A 22,540-nucleotide genomic window follows, 5' to 3' on the forward strand; every position below is an offset into this window, starting at 1 on the left:
CCGTTATAGAACAATTCAAGTAGAGAAAAATAATGTATTTTTAACTCTAGCGTCCCTAAGAGTTCACACCGTGAGGTCTATGCAGGGCTTTGGGCCGTGCATAGGAGCGGACTCCCTTCGAAGAGTGTTTGCATGGATCAATAACAAGGTGAATAGGGGAAATAGTTCATAGTAAGTGGATGAGGGATATGTGACAACACATCCTACGATCTTTTCCATTAGGTCGCACCGTGAGATTCTTATAATGCGTCTGCAAGTCTGCCTTGGAGCGACGTTCCCTTTAGTATAGGATTCGGAACACTGCAAATTCCAAAGATGGATAGGTTTTCTTAGATTGGTTTTCATATTGACTTTCCACTTTCGGAGCATATTGATTTTAATCTCTGAGACCCAAAAATAGCGGGTTACACTTACAAGAATTACTAAGTTGTTAGTACATTCTCGACCAAACAAGCGATGACTAAATGCTATAAAGAAGAAAAAGTTATTCTAGAGTTAGCATCTAGTCAAGATTGTCTTGGTTCAAGGGAGGAATAAACAACTACCCTTCGGTGGAGGTTATTCTAAATTTTTGAAATATGGTTGCAAAACATAATACTGAATGGTACATTATTAATAATTGCTAAAATAGATTGATTTATAGAGAATTATAGTTTTTCTTCTAAAGAGAATATGTTTGTTTCTTCAGCATGAATAACTCAATAGTCCAACTTTTAGCTTCCGAAAAACTTAATGGCGATAATTATGTGGCATGGAAATCAAATCTTAACATAATATTAGTGGTTGACAATTTAAGATTTGTCTTAATGGAGGAATGTCCTCAAACCCCCACCTCTAATTCTAACCGAACTAGTTGAAAAGCATATGATCGATGGGTAAAGGCTAATGAAAAAGCTCGTGTCTACATTCTTACCAGCATGTTTGAAGTTTTGGCAAAGAAACATGAATCCTTAGCCACGGCTAAAGAGATTATGGATTCATTAAAGGCAATGTTTGTGTAACCAGAATGGTCCCTAAGAACGAGGAATCAAATACATTTACATTAAGCGTATAAACGAGGGGACCTCAATTAGAGAACATGTCCTAGACATGATGATGCAGTTTAACATCGCCGAAGTAAATAGTGGTGCCATTGATGAGGCTAATCAAGTTTGTTTTATCTTAGAGTCTCTTTCGAAGAGCTTCATACCATTTCAGACAAATGCGTCTCTGAACAAGATAGAGTTTAATCTGACAACCCTTCTAAACGAGCTCCTGCGATTCCAAAACCTTACCATGGGTAAGAGGTAGCAAGTGGAAGCAAATATTGCTACCGTAAAAAGGAAGTTTTCAAGAGGATCATCCTCTAAAACCAAAGTTGAACCCTCAAAACCTAATGCTTAAATAAAGAAGGAAAAGGGAAAGACTCCCAAATAGAACAAGGGAAAGAAAGATGTAGAAAAAGGTAAGTATTACCATTGTGGCCAAAACGGGCACTTGTTAAGGAACTGCCTAAAGTACCTTGTAGAGAAAAAGACAAAGAAGGAGACGCAAGGTAAATATGATTTACTAATTGTTGAAACATGTTTAAAGGAATATGAAAATTCAATTTGGATACTAGATTTAGGAGCCACTAACCATATTTATTTCTCATTTTAGGAAAATAGTTCTTGGAAAAAGCTTTCAGAAGGTGAGATCACTCTCAAGGTTGGAACAGGAGAGATGGTCTCAGCTGAAGCAGTGGGAGATCTTAAGTTGTATTTGGAAGATAGATATGTCATACTTAAGAATGTCTTGTATGTACCTCAAATGAGAAGAAGTTTAATATCTATCTCTTATATTTTTGAACAAATGTCTAAAATATCTTTTAAAATTAATGAAGCGTTCATTTTCTATAAAGGTATTCAAATATGTTCTGCTATACTCGAAAAAACTTATATAAGTTATGTAAGCCCTCGTTCCATTCTTCTTTTATTTATATTAATATTTCCAAAGTTGTGAAAACAAGTTTAAATCTAATTGTCAATTTTTTAAGGTTGAATTGTTTTAATAAGGAAATTGGAACAAATTTAGTTTGGAATAAGACTTGAAAAATTTGAATGTTGAAAGAAGGAAACTAAGAGCAAAAAGGTAAGTTTAATTTGAAGTGAGGGGAAAGATGGTCTTTCTTATATTATTAGTGTTACTTTTATTTTTTTTTTAAAAAAAGTTGTCTTCTTCTTCTCCATCCTTCTTCTAAATCAAACTCACCCTCCATTTTTTCTCTATAAAACATGACACGTCAACGCTCTTCCATCTTCCATGCACGTGGGTTGCGATGCTAGCCACAACGACATAACTCGCTGGCGCTGACAAAGCTCCTCCGTTGCTGATGACGACCAGCATACCGCATCGTCACTGTTCACATTGTTTTGAAGCCGACGACCTTGATCGGTGTTGTTCTGTCTGTTCTCCATGGGTTTCGTCATCTTCGAAGATGTTCAACATGTAATTAACTTTTGTTGTCATTCCGCGAGCTGAATCGCCACTAACATTGTTTCTTCCAACTCCTTCTCGTCGGATCTAAGATTTTCGGTAATTTTTCTTTATTTTAGTTGGGTTTGTCGAAGATTTTCATATACCCATTAAGTTTTAACTTTGATTTTGCAATACCCATTACATTTTGTTGTTAGATGTGGAGTATTGGGAGATTTTAGCCACTTTTTGTATCCGTTCTTCATTCAAATAAACCACTTAGAGTATGATCTTTATGGTTCGGGGTTATCTTTTTGGATGGTTTTGAATACCCATTATGTTTAGACTTGAGTTTAACATTATCCATTACTTTTCGATGCTAGATTCAAGTTTTAGAAGAGCTTGAGTCACTGTTCAGCTATTCGAAAGGTCGAAATTAGGCATTTTGGCACCACTTGTGTAAGATTCTAAGCTTTATGGAGTGGGTCTTGAGTACCCATCTAATTTTGGCAATAATATTCAGTAACTCATGGTGTTGGATGATAGATTTTGAAGTTTGATGGTAGTTTTGGTACTAAACATTGAAGTTTAGATTACATTGTTAAGTTCTTGGAAAGTTTGGAGTAATTACGTTGAGTTTTCTTAAAGTTCTTGAATGCTCATTAAGTTTAAATGTTAAAATTGAATTACCCATGATACTCGAGTCCTATAGTTGAATGTTAAGGGTTGAAAATGGGCATTCCATTAACTTTAGAGTTCACTTGGGCATTACTTCTATAAGCTTTGAAACATAAAATTGTTTTAGGTACTAAATTTGAATTTAGAAAGCCGTTAATGTGCGGTCAAGGCTATTTTGACAAGGTATCATTAAGGTTTAGGTAAATTTAATGAGTTCTCTCATAGTCTTTAAATACCAATTTAGTTTTAGCATGAACTTGATATTACCCATAATGTTTGAATGGAAAATTGGGGACTTTAGAGAACTATGAAGCATTGTTCACAGCACTTAAGATCGTTTAGGACAAGTGGGGGTAATCTCTTAAGTTATTGACTTGTTACTTTGATGTTGAGTTTGTTATTAAATGATCTAAATCTCTCATATTATTGATATTGCAACTAAGAGCATATTAATATACAAGACCAATTAAGTATACACTAAGTTTGGATCCTCATCTTGTTAAGAGTTTAATGTGAAGTTTAAGGTTCAAGGGTGGAATGTTTAGCCTAGACTAAAGCATTTAGGGGAAAGTTCAATTCAAAACTTGGAAGCATTGGTCAACACGGTTGAGGTTATTTTAAATGAATTTAGGTAAGTTTCTAAGTTATTTATTTGTTAATTTCATATTGAGATTATTAATGGATCTAAACCTCTAAAGTATGAATATTGATTAAAAAATCATATCTACATAAAAGATGTGTTGAATTTGAACTAACTTGGAAGCTCATGGGGTTAAGTATCTAAATTTGAAGTTTAAAGGTTTGAAAGTGGATTTTTAGTCTAGTCCAAGGAGATTCGAGGATGTAATGTCACACCCCCTCCCGGACTACCTGCTAGCTTAGACCGAAAGACAGCGTGAAGCCGATCGATAATGATTTTCTTTACCTGTATCTGTCGACTCTGCTTAAAACTTTAATCAGATGAACTTGCGAATCTAGTATATAAACTATTATACATGTACACAACGTAGTGAATCCTAGACTAATCATACACATACATGAAGTGTACCTCGAAATTTACTGATTTCACGAGTAAACCTAAAGACACCTTAATCAAAATATAACCAACAAAAATTTACACAACTGCAGCTCCTAAAGCTTATACAAACTGTGGAGTATCTATAACATACAAGGTTGTATATGCATCATAACACAACAGACTCTATGCCCAACTCGAAACACGTACTGGTAATCGATAACGGAGCTTCGGCAGACTAAGGCAGTCTATCAGGCACTAGAAACTCGATCTCTACCTGGAAAATGGGTAAAACATTTTGGAAAGGGTGAACTATAAAGCTTAGTGAGTGACTCAGTTTAAAACTATAAATTTAAAGATAAGAACACGTGAAAGCTTTACACATATAAATCTGTTTATACAAGTCGTAAATGTAAATGTATAGTAGTAAGAATAGCTTTCTCAAATACTCAGCATATACATCATTGAAATCTAGCAAGGCATATCAAGTATAACAAAATATTTTAACTAACATGACAAATCTACGTTGTGTAGGGTACACCTAGTACAACAAGGCTTACAAGCTCTACGATGTAGTGGGACCCACCTAGCACTCCCATTGTCTTTGTCGTAGTGGCGCCCGCCCAACAGTCACGACGGCATGTTGTTACGGAGTACACTCAGTGTCAACAACGGAATCTAACCAGTGTGCACACGGTAATCTCTAGCCTCATGCTTAAGATCTTAGTCATGTAGTTAATGAAAATTTCATAAATCATCTAAAAATATTAAAACATGCCTGCTTATAAATCTTACACAGAGCTCAAACTTTACTCAGCTCTTTCGTGGAAAACTGTAGTTCTTAAAACAAAACTTCTTACTAATTCATGCTTTGCTTAAAACACTGTGGTTTAAATACTTTCCAAACATTTAATATCCACGTGCTAGCATAAATTTCATTAAGAAATCTAGTTTCCAAACGTATACTTGAAAATAGTCATGAAATTCAAATACCTTTCATGGCTTCGGAAATAAACATTCATCGCATTCAATCATAAATAACAGTTATAGAAAATATTTCAAAATTGGTTTTGTCACTCACAATCTTGGGTTAGATCCTTGGTCTATAAGCTTCGTTTAGTTCTTCTCGGCCTGCCAACAACCCAACCGAGTATTAGAACTCTAAACATTTTGGTTTTCTAAAGATATACATAACATGTCGCACTAAAGATGTCGCTCACGAAAACAAAGCTTAAGAAATAAAATCCTATTTCAACAACTCTCTGAAATTTCCAGATTTCTAACATAACCTTCAAATGACTATAACTCCCTCAATACTTAACCAAAATGAGTGTTCTTTATGTCAAAATCTTCATTTTGAGGTCCTCTAAAACTTACCTAAAGATATATAAATCTGATTCCCTGTGAATAAACTCAGATAACCCTCGAAACAGAACAACTTTCAGAATCACGAGCACACGACCTCTTTAACTTTTCCCTACGATTTAACTTATTTTTAGTCATTTTTGGTTCAAGATTTCTTCATGAACATTGTAGTAAATCGAATAACAACCATACTAAATAGAGATCCTAACTTCATCGGTACACTCTACAATACAAGAAAAACAAGAGACCTCCTAATTTTACGTGAAAACCAACTACCCTGTTTTCTTTGTCAAAAAGCACCCAATGAATATCAGAATTTGCTCCAACTTTCTTCATACAATTCGTTTGAAAATGAGTTAAATTTCAGTAAATGTAAACCTCGCCTCTTAATTCTTTTTGAAGAGTTCAAACCCAATTAAAAAACAGTGATGTGCAGAATGAACCAAGATTCTGCCATGGATACACTTTGCTTGAGTTCTCCTTCTTTTCTTCAACCTCAAAACTCTAGTAAAATTCCTCTTCTTCTTCCTTCCAAACTCTCTCTTAAATTTTCCCTGTAAATTGAAGAAGGAAAAATGGAAGATGGATGAGAACTTTTTGAAGAAAAAGTTTGGCGGTCAAGGGAAGAGAAGAAGAAGAAAAGAAAAATGAAAAATTTCTTCTCTTTTTTTCCTTTTATCCTTTCTTTTCTTTTTTCTTTATTTTACTTAATAAAACAATTATATATATACAAACACACTTAATTTCCATTTTTTTCTGTAACGACCCAACTCCTTATACTGAATCGAAGTCATTACTAAATATAGAACAAGTGGTTTAAGTCGGAAAATTTTATTAAAACGCATACGGTTTAAGAAATTCATTTATAAAAACATAAACAAGGTAGTCGTGCAAAAAGTGTAAAAGCATTCTGAAGTCCTACTCGGGCCCTATCTACATAAAAGATAGTGAGAAATGAAAAGTACTCAAACTCAAATGCTAAAATCTGAAATAAGAATAAGCGGAAGCGGTAGTCCCTATGGCCCTCCACGGTCTCACTTCGGGTCGCTCGCCAGCTTGCCCTTGCCCTTGCCTCGTCCTCTACCTGAAAACATAAAATGAAGAGAATGAGTATAAAAATACTCAGTAAGGGACCCACTACTAGTCCCACTAGGTGCCTGTTAACTTCCTGTTAGAGTCCTGGTAACTGGTACCCAATCTCTGGCACGCTCCCGAACACGTGCAATCATGCGCTCCCGTAGGAACGTAACTCTGGTCTTCGGTGCCCCGGGGGACACCTAGGACAGTCGGGATGCGAGGACCCCGTCGAGTCACTCGAGTCATATCTATATCCATGCTAGACTGGTGTCCCGTCGGACCGCACAGTCCTCAATAGGTGGTGATCCCGAAGGACACCCATGCAGGTACGACTCTAACAGATTAAGCTAACAGGTACCCTAATTGCAGTATACATACACGTGGCATCAGCATATAACATGTCACATAAATCATCTCTACACTCTCCGTCCCGACATTCGTCGTAACCATAATAGATCTTGCCACACATAACAGGCTATAGCACAACTATATCGTCATTTGCATCATACTAACATTTATTTCAGGCATCGTACTGTCAAATTCTCAATATGCAACATAGGGGCATACACAGTCTCATACTTCTAGACATGAAGCTAGTAGTAGAATCTCTTACCTGGAGATCTACTTGTCGAGTCCTAACCGCGAGGCAGTACGCTTTCCAAGCGACGAAGTCCTAACTGTTTCATAAGTCAAAATTCGTAAATAGGTCGCCAACGACTAACGGTTCAAGACTCAATTGAAATAACTTACCCTAGAGAGGTTGCAGTGCTCGAGTCCCTACTGAAGAAATCCCGCGCTGCAGCAATTACTTGGTCCAAGACGTCCCTTAAGGAAAATAATTTAATTAAGACCCAATTTAATTTAACTAACGTCCGAGCATGGAGTCTTACCGGAAAAACCACAATAATTAATTAGATTACCAAAATCTAGGTGGATGGAGCCAAATTAGTCCTGGCGGCTCGGCTGGAAGAAGACAGGACCGGCTCGGCTTGGGCAGACGCGGCTCGGCTCGGTACAGGAATTACGCGTGCGGCTCGGCTTGCAACAGGGGGAGACGCGGCTCGGCTTGCAACAGGGGAGACGCGGCTCGGCTACACAGAAGCGCGCGGGTTCGGTTTCGGGTTCGGGCGAGCGGGCGCGGGGCGGTTCCGGGTTCGGGTTCGGCGGCTGGAGGCGCGCGAGGCTTAGCTGCTGGGTTTCAGTCGGCGCAACGGCTGGCTGGCGAACGTTCCGGCTGCGCTGCGTCGGATCTAAGCGGCGCGGCGTGGCTGGGCGTGTGAACGACGGCGTTGCGGACACGGCTTGGCTGAGGAATCGGCTGCGGCTCCTCAGCGTTGGATCGGGGCGTCGCGACGCGGCTGGCTGCCCTTCCTCAGATCGACGCGGCGCGGCTAGTTCCGGCTGCAAACACGGCTGGCGTGCGTAGCTGATCCTCGGCGTGCGGTGGCTTGACTTGGTTTGCTGTCTCCGGCGCGGCTGGGCGTGTGGCGTGGGTAGGCGGCTAGGGTTTCGGCGGCGGCGGCGGCGGCTTAATTGCTTTCTTTCTTCTTTTCCTTTTTTTTTTGATTTTCTTATGCGCGTCCCGAGGCTGCTTTAAAGAGAGAATTTATCTCTTTTTTTTTTTTCCAATTCCTTTAATTAATTAGAAAATAACCACCTCCTATATCTCCAAATCTTTTGGAATTTACCTAATTAACCCCCAACTAGTCCCCACATTTCTCCCTTAACCAACCAACCTTGGTTTTATAAAACTTCCCCAATTATTTCCAAAAATACTTATTATCATAAACCAAATAAAGATTCTCAACCTTAATTACTCGAGAAATAAAATGACAAGGTTCTTCCAATAAGTTTAAAATTCCCATAACCACACTTAATATTAATATTATTAGTGGTCCAAAATAACAAAGGAAACCGAAAAAATGTTGGGCGTTACATTTTCTCTCTTTTTTTTCCACATTTAAAGAAATTAAACCAAGAAAATATTGGGTTTACATGTAAGGACTCAACAAATGTAAAATAGCTTGAATGCTCTTAAAGAAGTATTTTTAGAGATTATTGTGTTGTCTTGCTAAGTGAAAACAATGATGTGACGTTGAATGTTATCTCAATAATCTTAGGGGATCGAGTTATTGACTGTGAGTGGCTTATTTTCAAGTATTTCCTTATCAATGTATATATGTCCTATAATATGTCATGATTGTGAGAACTTCGAATATAATTACTTTATGAACCATCTGCTAGAAATTTTTTCAAATATGTCTTTCTGTTTTCCATGAACTCTTATATTTCGAAAGCATGTTTGAACTCGAATTTATTAATCATGATTTATACGGCAACTGATTTAAGGAATACTTGATCTGTTATTAAACGTGGATGTTTTGAATGAAAGGTTATTCTTATAACATGTTTTTAGTTGCTAAGGATTTAAAATGGCTTTATGAAATGTGTTCCCGACCATGTTTGGTTGTTAAACATAAAATATGTGATATTATGAATGTTGGTGATTACCCTTAAGGCTACGAGAATGTGTTTCTGTAGCGCCACCTATGGTTTTCAGAGGATTTCGGGGTTGAAAGAGGCCGTGATCGGAGATCCGAGAACCTGAGCCTAAGTGAGGATATGGATGGAGGATTGTGATATGGCTTTAGGCCTAGCTTAACCCATGTTGGGTGGCTCTATGTGCACATAGGAGTGGGATGTTGTTACCGTGGTAGGTGCTGAGTATGCGTGAGCTCCATTTGGCCGCGCGTTTCCTGGTGGATATGGAGCACATGTGAGCTATCCCTGGGCCGTATGCTTAGTATGCTATTATGGTTGGGTTTGATTGGTTGGATTGGATTGGATAGAGGTTATCGTGGCAGGTACTAAATATGCTTGAGCTAGTTTTGGTCGTATGATTTTTGGTCATGTGCGAGCTATCTTTGGCCGTATATTTAGATGCCTTGCCATAGTTAGTTTGGATATAGGTTTGTTGGCCTTACTTATGGTTTATGGTAATATATGATTCTAATGTTTTAATTATCATTTCGATGTTGATTTTATAACTAAATAGTTAAATATATGTTTTATAAGTTTTTAAGAAAAATAAACAAAATTGTCATTCATTGAGTTTCAACTCATGTTTTCAATGTTTTCTCCCCTCCAGGTAATGGTCAAGGACCAAGCATTGGTTGTGCTTTCCTGTCAGTGTTTGTAGTATCTCATTTTGTAGTATGTATATTCTTTATGTATTCTATTGCATTACCGGGTGATTAGAAGAAGCGATAGTCACGATGAGAATTTGAATATGTAATGTCTCTTATTAGATTGTATTTCCTTTGCAACTAATTCGTAGTTGAATATAAACTTTGTTTGGGACTCTGGATTATGTTGGATGAGTGTATAGTGAGACACACTCGATGATATTTGAGTTTTTGAAAAGGTTAGAAGTGTGTCTTTCTTCTATTTTCAGGTATGGTTAGTTCGTTTTTCAGAGGAGACTATGTCGAAATTTCTATAGAATTTCTTGAAATAGGTTTTCTTAATCCTATTTATGAAAGGAATGAGTTTAAGGAGTAGATTCACACCACGATCTAGGTTAGAGGGGAAAATTTAGAACAGGGTGCGACAATTTTGGTATCAGAGCATGGTTTTGGGAAACCTAAGGGTTATGTGCAAGAGTTAGGAAAATCAAGAGCCTTTGCATTCAAGAGTTAGCAAGAGTTTGAATCGAATAAGTAAGTTACATTGAAACATACACAATTGTGGCATACGATCCAAGCAACCTACTAAGAAAACTCGTGATGCTCTTGATAGTTTAGACATGCAGTTGAGGAAGTTAAAGTGACATTAGTTACCCTCAGGCGGAAAAAGAATTTTGGTGAGCTGATGATATCTCATTTAACTCAGAATATTGTCGTTGGCATGAGAATTATGTGAGCCAGTCTTAAAAACTAAGGATTTGAGCTTTTAAAGAGTCTAGGAACAACAACATTCGACATAAGACAAGCGAGTGGAACTTGCCATTCTCTTACAGTAAAAAGGGGCAAAGTGTTGATGGTGTTATACTAAGTTAAGCCTTAGTGGTAGACTAGTGTGTTGGAAAGAACATGGAACCATGAGTTGTCTAAATGAAATGAAGGCTTGACCTGCCACTCTCTTGTTGTAAAGAGGAGCGAAGAACTGATGGCGTTTCTCTACGTTATGTCTGATGGTAGATTAATTAGTTACAAAGAATCTTAAAGAGTTATTCGTAAGAACCCGATCAGTGGTCATTCGAAAATAGGAAGCGAAATGAATTTTGGAAGCTTTAACAGGAAACTGTGTTTATGGCAAAATATGGAAAGAAGCACATCTAATCGTCCAAATATTCTATTTTAGTTATAAAAGACGAGGTGAACAAATGAAAAAGTTTTAAGGATAGTTTAAGAACGGAGGTTCATATGCTGCTACTGTTAGTACTGAATGGATGATGTTGTTGAACTTATAACTACGGCTATACAAGTTGCAAAGAACTTGTTTGAGAATAAGGTAGAGAAATGAATCTCAAGGGGTGCTTGAATAGCTAATCTTACGAACTTATCATCTGAAGGGGCTAATGGCTGGTTAACCCTGGAATTTGATGAGTCTATTGGAATAGATTTCCTGTCAATGTATCACACCACTATAGGTTTATATCATAAAAGATCAAGTGTTTAAGTAACAAGGTGACGTTGAAGTGAGTTTAAAGGCAATGGAAAGATTTCTCGCGTATGTTATTTCCGTGGTAAGAGCGAGGTAGTTTAAGAAAGGGTTGTATTGCCTACTTGGCTTATGTAATAAATACCCAAATCAAGAGCTAAAATTTGAGAACATTTCTATGGTACAAAGGTATTCAGAATGTATTTCCAAACAGAATACGAGGATTACTATCTATAGAGAGAATCGATTTCTTCATGGAGTTAGTATTGGTATAACACAAATCCCTTCGCACCATACAAGCGGACTCCAACGAAACTGAGGAAGTTAAAGGCTCAATGTAGAAACTTATGATTAAGGGTTCTATGTAGCCCAATGTTTCTCTTTGGATGCACTAGTCTTGAGTTGTTAAGAAGAAAACGGCATCCTAAGGGTAAGTAATAATTAATGATAGTTGGACAAGGTAACCGTCTTTATTAAGTACATTTTGCCATGTATTGATGATTTGTTCGATCAGCTAAAGGACACCTTAGTGTTCTTTAAAATAGTTGAGAGCAAGATATCATCAATTAAAGAGTAAGGAGCCAAGTAACAAAGATGATGTTTAAAATGAAATATGAGCATTGTTAATTTCTTGAAATATGGTTGGTTTGACTAATGCACCAACTGCCTTTGTAGACTTAATGAACCGAGTATTTCAAGCTAGAGTAAATTGTCAATTGTGCTCATTATAGATGTATTACTTATTCTAAGGGGAAAGAAAAGCATGATAATACATCTTAGAATATTGTCGTTGACGTTACAAGACAATAAAAAGTATGTAAAGTTCAGTCCACGTAGATTTTGCCGTAGACAAATAACATTCCTTGGTCATGTTGCTACAACCGAAGGTGTCCTAGTGGATCCTCGGGAAGCTAAAATAATATGTAAGTGGAAGCAACCCATGACAATTATTAAAATATGTGGTTTTCTTGGTTTAATTGGATGTTACCAGCATTTTATAAAAGGAATTTCAAAGTTAGCTCTTTTATTAACCAGGGCCAAGTAGGACTCATAATTTAAGTGGATGAAGATTGTGAGCAAAGTTTTCAGGAATTGGGGAGACGACTTGTTTCCCATGACTATTTTACACTTCTGATACCTTATGTTGTGTTTAAATCTTATTGTGATGCTTCTCATTAAGGTTTAGTTTGTGCTCTAATGTACAAAGGTAAGGTGATAACTTATGCTTCCAAATAATCGAAGAAGCATGAGTGTAACTATGCAACTCATGATGTGAGAATAGCCTCAATAGTGTTATTATTAAAAAAGTGGCAACACAATTTTATATGTAGAGAAGTGTCGTATCTTGACAGATCACAAGAGTTTAAAGTACCTTTGGATCAAAAGGATTCAAGTATAAGACAATGAAGGTGGTAAAGTTATTGAAGTTTATGGACTATGCATTGGATTACCATCTAGGAAAAAACAAATGTAGTAACTGATGCTTTAAATTAAAAGATAGTTCATTGCAAGCTTCTTGGATGTCATCAACTTTTTATGTTTTGCAATTAATAATTGTAATGCGCAGTTGATAGCGACTCTCAGAGAGGTTGCATGTATAGTTCGAGTAAGATTGAATCTTATTAACAAGAGTAAAGGCTCATGATAAGAATACTGAAGGTTTAAGCAAATAAGAGACTTAGTGAATCAAGACTTCCAATTAGGCTATAACTTAGGAGGTCATGGAGCAATGATAAGATATATTTGATCATGTGTTTTTGGTAAATTATAGGTAAAGAATGAAATATAAGAGAAAACTTACCACTTTTGCTTAGGCTATGCATTTGGAAGCACCAAGGTGTATCGAAGTTTAAAACAACACCATTGGTGTCTTGGAAGGAAGCGCAAGATAGCTGAGTATGTCTCAAGATGTTTGTTTTGCCAACAGGTTGAACTGTTTAGACAAAAGCAACCGGACTATTGAATCCAATTCAACTACTAGAGTGGAAATTGTAACAATATTTTTATGTGTTAAGTAAGGGTGAGGAAATGAAGTGTCTAAGAATTGATACTAGTCCCCAAAGAGACAATAAAGGTTATTAGAGACATACTAAACACAACCCATTATTGCCAAAGGAGTTATTTATATAAATTTGAAGTCAGTGTTAAAGTTTTCTCTTAATCTTCTTTGGGAAGTTTTGCTTGGTAGAAAAAGGTCTTGGATCTTGTGAGATATTGAAATGTGTTGGACCATTCACATATCGTTTAGCGCTACTTATGGAACTTTCAAGGATCTATGATGTGTTTCATGGTCAATGTGGCATAAGTACTTTCCTGATCCCTCTCATACTCTTGAGGCACAACTGGTCCTTTTGAAAGAGAACTTGTCCTACGAAGAGGAACCTAAGCCAATTCTTGATAAGAAGAAACAAGTGCTAAGAAAACAAAGTCATACCGTTAGTCAAGGTTCTTTGGAGGAACCATACTGCTAAGGAAGTAACATGGGAAAGTGATCAGGCAATGAGGACTCGATGCCTACAACTTTTCATTTGATCACTTCAATCGAATTTCGAGGACGAAATTCTTAAAAAGGAGGTAGTAACTTGTAAGCCCTCGTTCCATTCTTCTTTTATTTATATTAATATTTCCTAAGTTGTGAAAACAAGTTTAAATCTAATTGCCAATTCTTTAAGGTTGAATTGTTTTAATAAGGAAATTGGAACAAATTTAGTTTGGAATAAGACTTGAAAAATTGAATGTTTGAAAGTAGGAAACTAAGAGCAAAAAGGTAAGTTTAATTTGAAGTGAGGGGCAAGATGGTCTTTCTTATATTATTAGTGTTACTTTTTTTTTTTTTTTAAAAAAAAAAAGAAGTTGTCTTCTTCTTCTCCATCCTTCTTCTACATCTTTCTTCTACATCAAACTCACCCTCCATTTTTTCTCTAGAAAACTTGACACACCGACACTCTTCCATCTTCCTCGCACTTGGGTTGCAACGTTAGCCAACAACGACGTAACTCGCTTCGTCGTTGTTCACGTTGTTTTGAAAGTCGATGACCTTGATCGATGTTGCTTTATTTTTTCTCCATGGGTTTCGTCATCTTCGAAGATGTTCAACATGTAATTAACTTTTGTTGTCATTCCACGAGCTGAATCGCCACTAACATTGTTTCTTCCAACTCTTTTTCGTCGAATCTAAGATTTCGGGTAATTTTTCTTTATTTTAGTTGGGTTTGTTGAAGATTTTCATATACCTATTAAGTTCCGGCTTTGATTTTGCAATACCCATTACATATTGTTGTTAGATGTGGAGTATTTGGAGATTTTAGCCACTTTTCGTATCTGTTCTTAATTCAAATAAACCATTTAGAGTATGATCTTTATGGTTCGGGGTTATCTTTTTAGATGATTTTGAATACCCATTAAGTTTAAACTTGAGTTTAACATTACCCATTACTTTTCGATGCTAGATTCAAGTTTTAGAAAAGCTTGAGTCACTGTTCAGCTATTTGAAAGGTCGAAATTAGGCGTTTTGGCACAACTTGAGTAGGATTTTAAGCTTTGTGGAGTGGGTCTTGAGTACCCATCTAATTTTGGCGATAATATTGAATAACCCATGGTGTTGGATGATAGATTTTGAAGTTTGATGGCAGTTTTGGTATTGAACATTGAAGTTTAGATTACGCTGTTAAGTTCTTGGAAAGTTTGGAGTAATTACGTTGAGTTTTCCTAGAGTTCTTGAATGTCCATTAAGTTTAAGTGTTAAAATTGAATTACCCATGATACTCGAGTCCTATAGTTAAATGTTAAGGGTTGAAAATGGGCATTCCATTAACTTTAGAGTTCGCTTGGGTATTACTTCTATAAGCTTTGAAACATAAAATGGTTTTAGGTACTAAATTTGAATTTAGAAAGTCGTTAATGTGTGGTTAAGGCTATTTCGACAAGGTATCATTAAGGTTTAGGTAAATTTAATGAGTTCTCTCATAGTCCTTAAATACTCATTTAGTTTTAGCATGAACTAGATATTACTCATAATGTTTGAATGGAAAATTAGGGACTTTAGAGAATTATGAAGCATTGTTCACAACACTTAAAGTTCGTTTCGGACAAGTGTAGGTAATCTCTTAAGTTATTGACTTGTTACTTTGATGTTGAGTTTGTTATTAAATGATCTAAATCTCTCATATTATTGATATTGCAACTAAGAGCATATTAATATACAAGACCCATTAAGTATACACTAAGTTTGGATCCTCATCTTGTTAAGAGTTTAATGTGAAGTTTAAGGTTCAAGGGTGGAATGTTTAGCCTAGACTAAAGCATTTAGGGTCATTGGTCAACACGGTTGAGGTTATTTTAAAAGAATTTGGGTAAGTTTCTAAGTTATTTATTTGTTAGTTTCATATTGAGATTGTTAATGAATCTAAACCTCTAAGGTATGAATATTGATTAAAAAAGCATATCTACATAAAAGATGCGTTGAATTTGAACTAACTTGGAAGCTCATGGGGTTAAGTATCTAAATTTGAAGTTTAAAGGTTTGAAAGTGGATTTTTAGTCTAGTCCAAGGAGATTCGAGGATGTAATATCACACCCCTTCCCGGACTACCTTCTAGCTTAGATCGAAAGACGGCGTGAAGCCGACTGACAACGATTTAAAAAATATAAAGTTGTAGTTGAGAATGGATTAAATACAACAATAAAGATACTTCGATCAGATCGATGTTGAGAGTATATGGATTTACGATTCCAAGACTATTTGATAATATGGAATCTAGTCACAACTCTCTACACCTAGTACGCCTTAGCAGAACAGTGTATCAGAAAGAAGAAACCGAACGCTGTTGGACATGGTTCGCTCTATAATGAGTTTTGCTTAGTTATCGGATTCTTTTTGGGGATATGCTTTTGAGACAGCTATCTATATTTTGAATAACATTACCTCTAAAAGTGTTTCAGAAACATCTTATGAGCTACGGAAAGGGCGTAAAGGTAGTTTACGTCACTTTAGAATTTGGGGATGCCCGATACACGTGTTGGTGCAAAATCCTAAAAAATTGGAACATTGTTCAAAATTATGTCTATTTGTAGGTTATCCAAAGGAATCAAGAGGTTGTTTGTTTTACGATCCTCAAGAAAGTAAAGTATTTGTATCGACAAATGCCATTGTCACATATTTTGTCACATATTTTTGTCACATATTTTTGTGTTCGAGCTACCATGGAAAATACAGTGCTGGAGGAAAATACGGTTGCCATGTTCAAAATCAATGAGGTAAGGTTATCTTAGAAATTACTAAAATGCAGTTTTTGAAGTTCATCAAATTATCTCTATTGATTTAGTATATGTAACTTGAATACACTTTTTGTTAAGATGAGACACTCTGTTTTACTTGCCAAACGCTAAAAGTTGTTCTCAGCCTTCTACTTCAAATCCCAACACTTCATAATCTATTTTCATTCAAAGTATTGGTTTTCTCTCCTTTTGTACTTTGTGCTAGTGCATCGTTCGATCAATTTTCTTACTTTTAGCCATCAATATGCTTGTAGGTGTTTTAGCTTTGAGTTTTGTTAAGTATGTGGGCTGAATTTGGTGTTTGCGATTATGTGTTCTTGAAGTGTGTATGTAATGTAGGTAAGTTTGTGGACTGAATTCGGTATTTGCACTGATGTGTTGTTGAAGTGTGTATGTAATTTAGCTAAGTATGTGCTCTATGTTGTTGAAGTGTGTGGTTGATATGTGTTGTTGATCATGAAGTGTTGTTGAACTGTGTTGATAAAAAAAATATTGTTGAAGTGTGTTGTTGATCATGAATGTTGTTGATCATGAAGTGTTATTCAAGTGTGTATGTAATTTACCTAAGTTTGTGGGCTTAATTTAGCTAAGTTTGGAAGTTATTATTCTTGAAGTGTGTATGTGCTCTATATTGTTGAAGTGTGTTGTTGATCATGAAGTGTTGTTTAAGTGTGTTGTTGATAAAAAAAATGTTGTTGAAGTGTTTTGTTGATCGTGAAGTGTGTATGTAATTTAGCTAAGTATGTGCTCTATGTTGTTGAAGCGTGTTGTTGATCATGAAGTGTTGTTGAAGTGTGTTGATAAAAAAAATGTTGTTGATGTGTGTTTTGATGTGAAGTGTGTAAGTAATTTAGCTAAGTATGTGCTCTATGTTGTTAAAGTGTGTTGTTGATGTTGAAGTGTGTATGTAATTTAGCTAAGTATGTGCTCTATGTTGTTAAAGTGTATTGTTGATCATGAAGTGTTGTTGAAATGTGTTGTTGATAAAATAGTGTTGTTGAAGTGTGTTGTTGATGTGTGTTTTAGATACAATAATGTTGTTGAAGTGTGTTGTTGATTTGTGTTGTTGATCTTGAAGTGTGTATGTAGCTAAGTATGTGCTTTATGTTATTGAAGTGTGTTGTTGATAAAAAAAAATGTTGAAGTGTGTTGTTCATCATGAAGTGTTGTTGAAGTGTGTTGATAAAAAAATGTTGATTATGAAGTGTTCTTAAAGTGTTTTGTTGATCATGAAGTGTCGTTGAAGTGTGTATGTAATTTATCTTAGTTTGTGGGATGAATTTAGCTAAGCTTAAGAAGTTATTATTCTTGAAGTGTGTATGTGTTTTATGTTGTTGAAGTGTGTTCATTATGAAGTGAATGTGATTCCTATAACATATATCGAAGCGGATTGAATAAAATAGCTTTTCAATAACTAGCATAACTGCAGAATAGTCAACACCAAATTATCTAGTTCCTAAGTACATGTCTACATGATTCCTAAAACATATGTCTAAGCGGATCGTACAAAATAGCTTTTCAATGGCTACCACTACAGGATAGTCAAAGCATGCTAAAGTACATGTTAACATGATTCCTAAGACAAAATAGTTAAGTTACGTTACAAAATATAAAGCACACTTTTTTCTTTTACTAAATCCTCACCCCATATCTTGATTACCCTCTACAGAGGCTTCTTCTTTTTTGCCAGTTTGGAAGTCCTAATAATGAATAGCAAACTACATAGGTTATACAATTATTGTTTTGTATGCAACATATTAACTCATTACTTGATCCTTAATAGAGTTCATGATAAATTAAGTTAATATTATTCTAAAAGTTATTCAAAGAACAAAAGTTGCAACCAATGTTTTGAGAAACAACAAACAATGTAACAAATAACAAACAATCTAAAAATTTACATCAGAAAGTGACTACAAAAATCCAAATAATATATAAAATGCAATTGCAAAATAAATAAGTTTCAAAACTTTGTTACCATGAGGATTGAGAAGTGTTGCTATCAAAGATCTTTTGTAGTTCATCTTCTATCAAATTCAACCCAAAAAATCAAGTAGACAATATATTGATCCAAATAATCCTTGTTTTTCACTGTAAACAATAGCATAAGAAAACATCATCATTGACATACAACAAATAAATAAATCTTTAATGGCTTAAATTGAGAAGTTTTAGTTTTGTATCTTATCATCTTATAGTTTTTAATTTAGTCTATCACTATTCGTAAATGTTAAAATTAGATAATAATGAAACTTACGATACTTCATAGATTGACAGAAGTTTAAAAAAGCAAAAAAAGTCAAAGTGAAAAAAATAATATACTAGTTGCAAGCCAAGAAAAAGGGTAAGAAACTCACTAATTTAACTTGCAAAAAAAAAAAAAAAGATTTACTTTTACTACATTTAAACAAAAAAAAAATTCTACCAAACCTACAAAAAAGTCTATACATCAATGAATTGGCGTAAATATGGCTTCATTGCTCCAATGGATTGTGACAAAACCTAATAAGATAAGAGAAGGAAAAAAAATGATTCAGTGTGATTGTGACACGTTTTTAAAAATGCATTAATGGAGAATTAAGAGGGAAGACTAGAGTTGTTGTGACCAACTAACTACCTTTTCTATCTCAATTTGACAAAATTATCCTCCTTCATGCGAAGGCATGATGGAGAGGAAGGAACGTACGAAGAACTAAGAGAAAAAGGAAAATTGTTCCAAACGCTAATGAAAAATGTAGGAGTACTATCCAAAGAAAGTAATGAAGTTTTGCAAGTCGGAGAAACCAATGGTACTAAAATTCATCATCAGAACTTCCACATGCTAATAACGATATCAAAAATGATTCTACAGATGTTATTGCATCATAATACCTTACTACGCAACAAAAAACTACTCTGATCGTGCAAGATTAGAAACAAGCCTTCTCGATTGGAATATTATACTTAGGTACGTACTTTCTTTTAAATCACCAATCACACATTATCCAATTTTAGTTTGCATACATTCATCAATTTATTGCCTTTTTGTAATTCCTTTTCTTTTGGTTCCACATTATCTAGTTTTAGTTTGTGTATATACATTCATCAATTTATTGCCTTCTCTAATTCCTTTTCTTTTGGTTCCACATTATCTAGTTTAGTTTGTGTATATACATTCATCAATTTATTGCCTTCTCTAATTCCTTTTTTTTTTTGTTCCTTTTATATACATGAAGCCATTAGGAGGTGTATGGATTTTCATTATACTCCTATACTTGGTTGTTTCGATTACTCTTGAAATTCTTGAGAACATGTGGTTAAAGAAATGGATCGGTCAACGCAGCTTAGGACGAAATCAAACTTTATATAAAAACGCGATATATGTTGTCTTGTTATTTCGTCTGGTACGTGTATATACTTTTATGAGACGTTTAATTATTAGCTTTAAAAGTACTACTCGTAGTAACTACTCTTTTTCTTTTTTTTATCTATTTGTTTTTTTTTTCATTTCCAACACAAACACAAAAGCTTACTCAATACATTATATACCTTTTCACTTTCTAATTTATAACATATGTAAGCTTAAACAACTTTTAATTGTGGAGACTAGTATCTTATATACGGTTCGTCATGTCGAGTCTACATGTAACAAAAACATTGCACGACCAAATGCTTTTGTTTATTATAGAAGCTCCAATGTTGTTCTTCAACACCAATCCTCTTGTGAGGATCGTCAATCCATTTTGAAGGATAGGTGGGAAATTGATAGGATCGTTCCATAATCTCCATCTGTGTTTTTTTTTTTTTTTTGGAAGCAAATTTCACAGTTCCCTTGTACTTTTATCTTGATTGGAACTTTGAGCACTTTATCGTTGTGGGCAATCTTTCCTCTTATGTTATGCTTTTATGTAGCCTATTTATACTACCAAGTAAGTAATATGCATTTTCTATTTTATTATTATTCTTACATTCTTTGATGCATTTTTTTTAGATAATTCGTAGTGCCTAGTGGTACTCATTGTTGAGTTTTGATAAAATATTTGAAGCGTAGTTGTCTCATATTGAAAAGATTCAAGAAAGTGATGGACTTTAAGTACTTTAAAAGAAGCCTAGACTTTGGTACGGTTTTCAAATCTTTTTTGTGTTGATTCTCTATTAATTATTTACACTTTTCTGCTTATATTTATTTGTCAATTCACAACTGTTAATTTAGACCTATTTTCTATTTTTCTTTTTTACGTAAAGACATCTCGAGAAGTACAACAACTAGACTCGATAAGTAGATCGATCATCTCTCTCGTTTACGCACAAGTTAGCAAAGCTCTCAACGATATGCCAACCATTCATGTATAAAAAGCTTATAATAGAAAATTGTTGAAACCAAGGGAAAATCTATAGACAATAACATTAGATTTAGCCTTGTGATGATAACTGGAAACCAACGGCTAGCCATTCACTTACAAACTGTGGGAGCTCTAATGATTTGGCTTACATCAACTTTTGCAGTGATGGGGAATAGCAAAGAGAAAAACCAACAAGCATTTGCATCCACCATGGGACTTCTAATTACAAATGTTTTAACTATTACTTCTTTGTTGATAGATATACTCACACTTGGAAGTACATGGTTGAAAATAGTTTAAACTCAGTCGACGCATTGGGAGGCATATAGATTTAGCTTCGGAAGCACCATCAATTATCGAGAGTAATTGGTTGCCCTTGGGATGGCCTTCGTTTGGAGTAATAAATTTGATAGTTTTGTATTACGTTATAGAGACCCGAGCTCCCACCCGTCATTCATGGGGTCGCTTTTAATGAATAATTTGAACGAACTGGGGCTGGAAAATCCAAGCATAATTAATACTTTATTTCATATTGTTGAACTAGCTATAGAAACAGGATAATATTCGATTGATGGTTTGGATACAGTAAAATTTGGATTGTGGGATTTGAGAGAAGTTGGGATTAAACCACAATCACTTGTTCTTTTTTCAGGTAAAGGATGTGATCATATTTAATCATCTAGCTTTCCTTAGTGTTTGGTTTTTGAAAATTAAGTCTCTTTCCTCTTCATTTCTTACCATGAATTTTATCCAAGAATTGAATTCTTAGCCAAGTTCTAAACATATAAGCAAAGTTTTAAAAACTACCTTTCTATTTTAATTTTCAAAACTTGTCCTAATTTTTCAAAAACATCAATAAAAAGAATATATCTAAGCCAATTCCTAGGTGAAAGGAGGTTTTTTAGACAAACTAAATTTATAAAAACCCAATCAGACTTACCAAAGAGGACCTTGGAAACCAAGATGATTAAATATGATCATATTCTTTACCTGAAAAAAGAACAAGTGATTGTGGTATAATCCCAACAACTTTTCTCAAAATCACACAATCCAAATTTTGCTGTATCCAAACAATCAATGAATGTTCTTCTTATTTCTAGTTCAACAATACGAAATAAAGCATTAAGCTGATTTTTCAGACCCAGTCTGTCCAACTATTCCAACCTTTTCGTTAGAAAAAGCACTAAAAGAGATCCCATACAAGACAGGTGGGAGATTAGGTCTATAGTGTAACACAACACTATCAAATTTTGTAACTCCAATCAAAGGCCATCCTGAGGGCGGCCGATTACTCTCGATAATTGATGGTGCTTCTGAAGCTAAATCTATATATCTCTCAACGTGCTAGACCGGGTTTAAGCTATTCGCAAACCATACTTCCAATTGTGCGTACATCTGTCAACAAAGAAGTAATAGTTAAAACATTTGTAATTAGAAATCCCATGGTGGATGCAAAAGTTGCAAAAGTTGTTGTAATTAAGCCAAATTATTAGATCTCCTAATTACAGCCAAATCATTAGAGCTCCCACAGCTTGTAAGCGAATGGCTAGTTTGCAGTTATCTTCGCAAGGCTAAATTGAGGTCTTTGATATTTATTTGAAATAATTTTTTTAAAAAATGAGATTATAAAATAAATCATTTTAGAGAAAACACATGCAACCAAATTTTAGAATAAATGTTTATTTGATGTTTAATGAGGGATCCCTTCCAA

At 35.0% G+C, this 22,540-nt stretch overlaps 1 long non-coding RNA gene and 2 pseudogenes across 1 annotated transcript; 1 reads left to right on the plus strand and 2 right to left on the minus strand.

Annotated features, from left to right (window-relative positions):
- Nucleotides 1-4,385: 4,385 nt before the first annotated feature.
- LOC127149465 (uncharacterized) lies at nt 4,386-18,568 on the minus strand. Its single transcript, XR_007821089.1, has 3 exons — nt 18,486-18,568; nt 5,208-5,257; nt 4,386-4,403 (listed from the first exon to the last, which is right to left on the minus strand). It is a non-coding gene; the product is annotated as an uncharacterized LOC127149465 (long non-coding RNA).
- Nucleotides 18,569-20,116: 1,548 nt separating this feature from the next.
- Nucleotides 20,117-21,301, plus strand: LOC127149575 (ABC transporter C family member 2-like; annotated as a pseudogene).
- A 495-nt stretch (nt 21,302-21,796) lies between these two features.
- The window catches only part of LOC127149576 (ABC transporter C family member 2-like), an 83,953-nt pseudogene continuing 83,209 nt past the window's right edge, over nt 21,797-22,540 (minus strand).

The sequence above is a fragment of the Cucumis melo genome, chromosome 5 (genome assembly GCF_025177605.1).
Source record: "Cucumis melo cultivar AY chromosome 5, USDA_Cmelo_AY_1.0, whole genome shotgun sequence".
Taxonomy (NCBI): Eukaryota; Viridiplantae; Streptophyta; class Magnoliopsida; order Cucurbitales; family Cucurbitaceae; genus Cucumis; species Cucumis melo.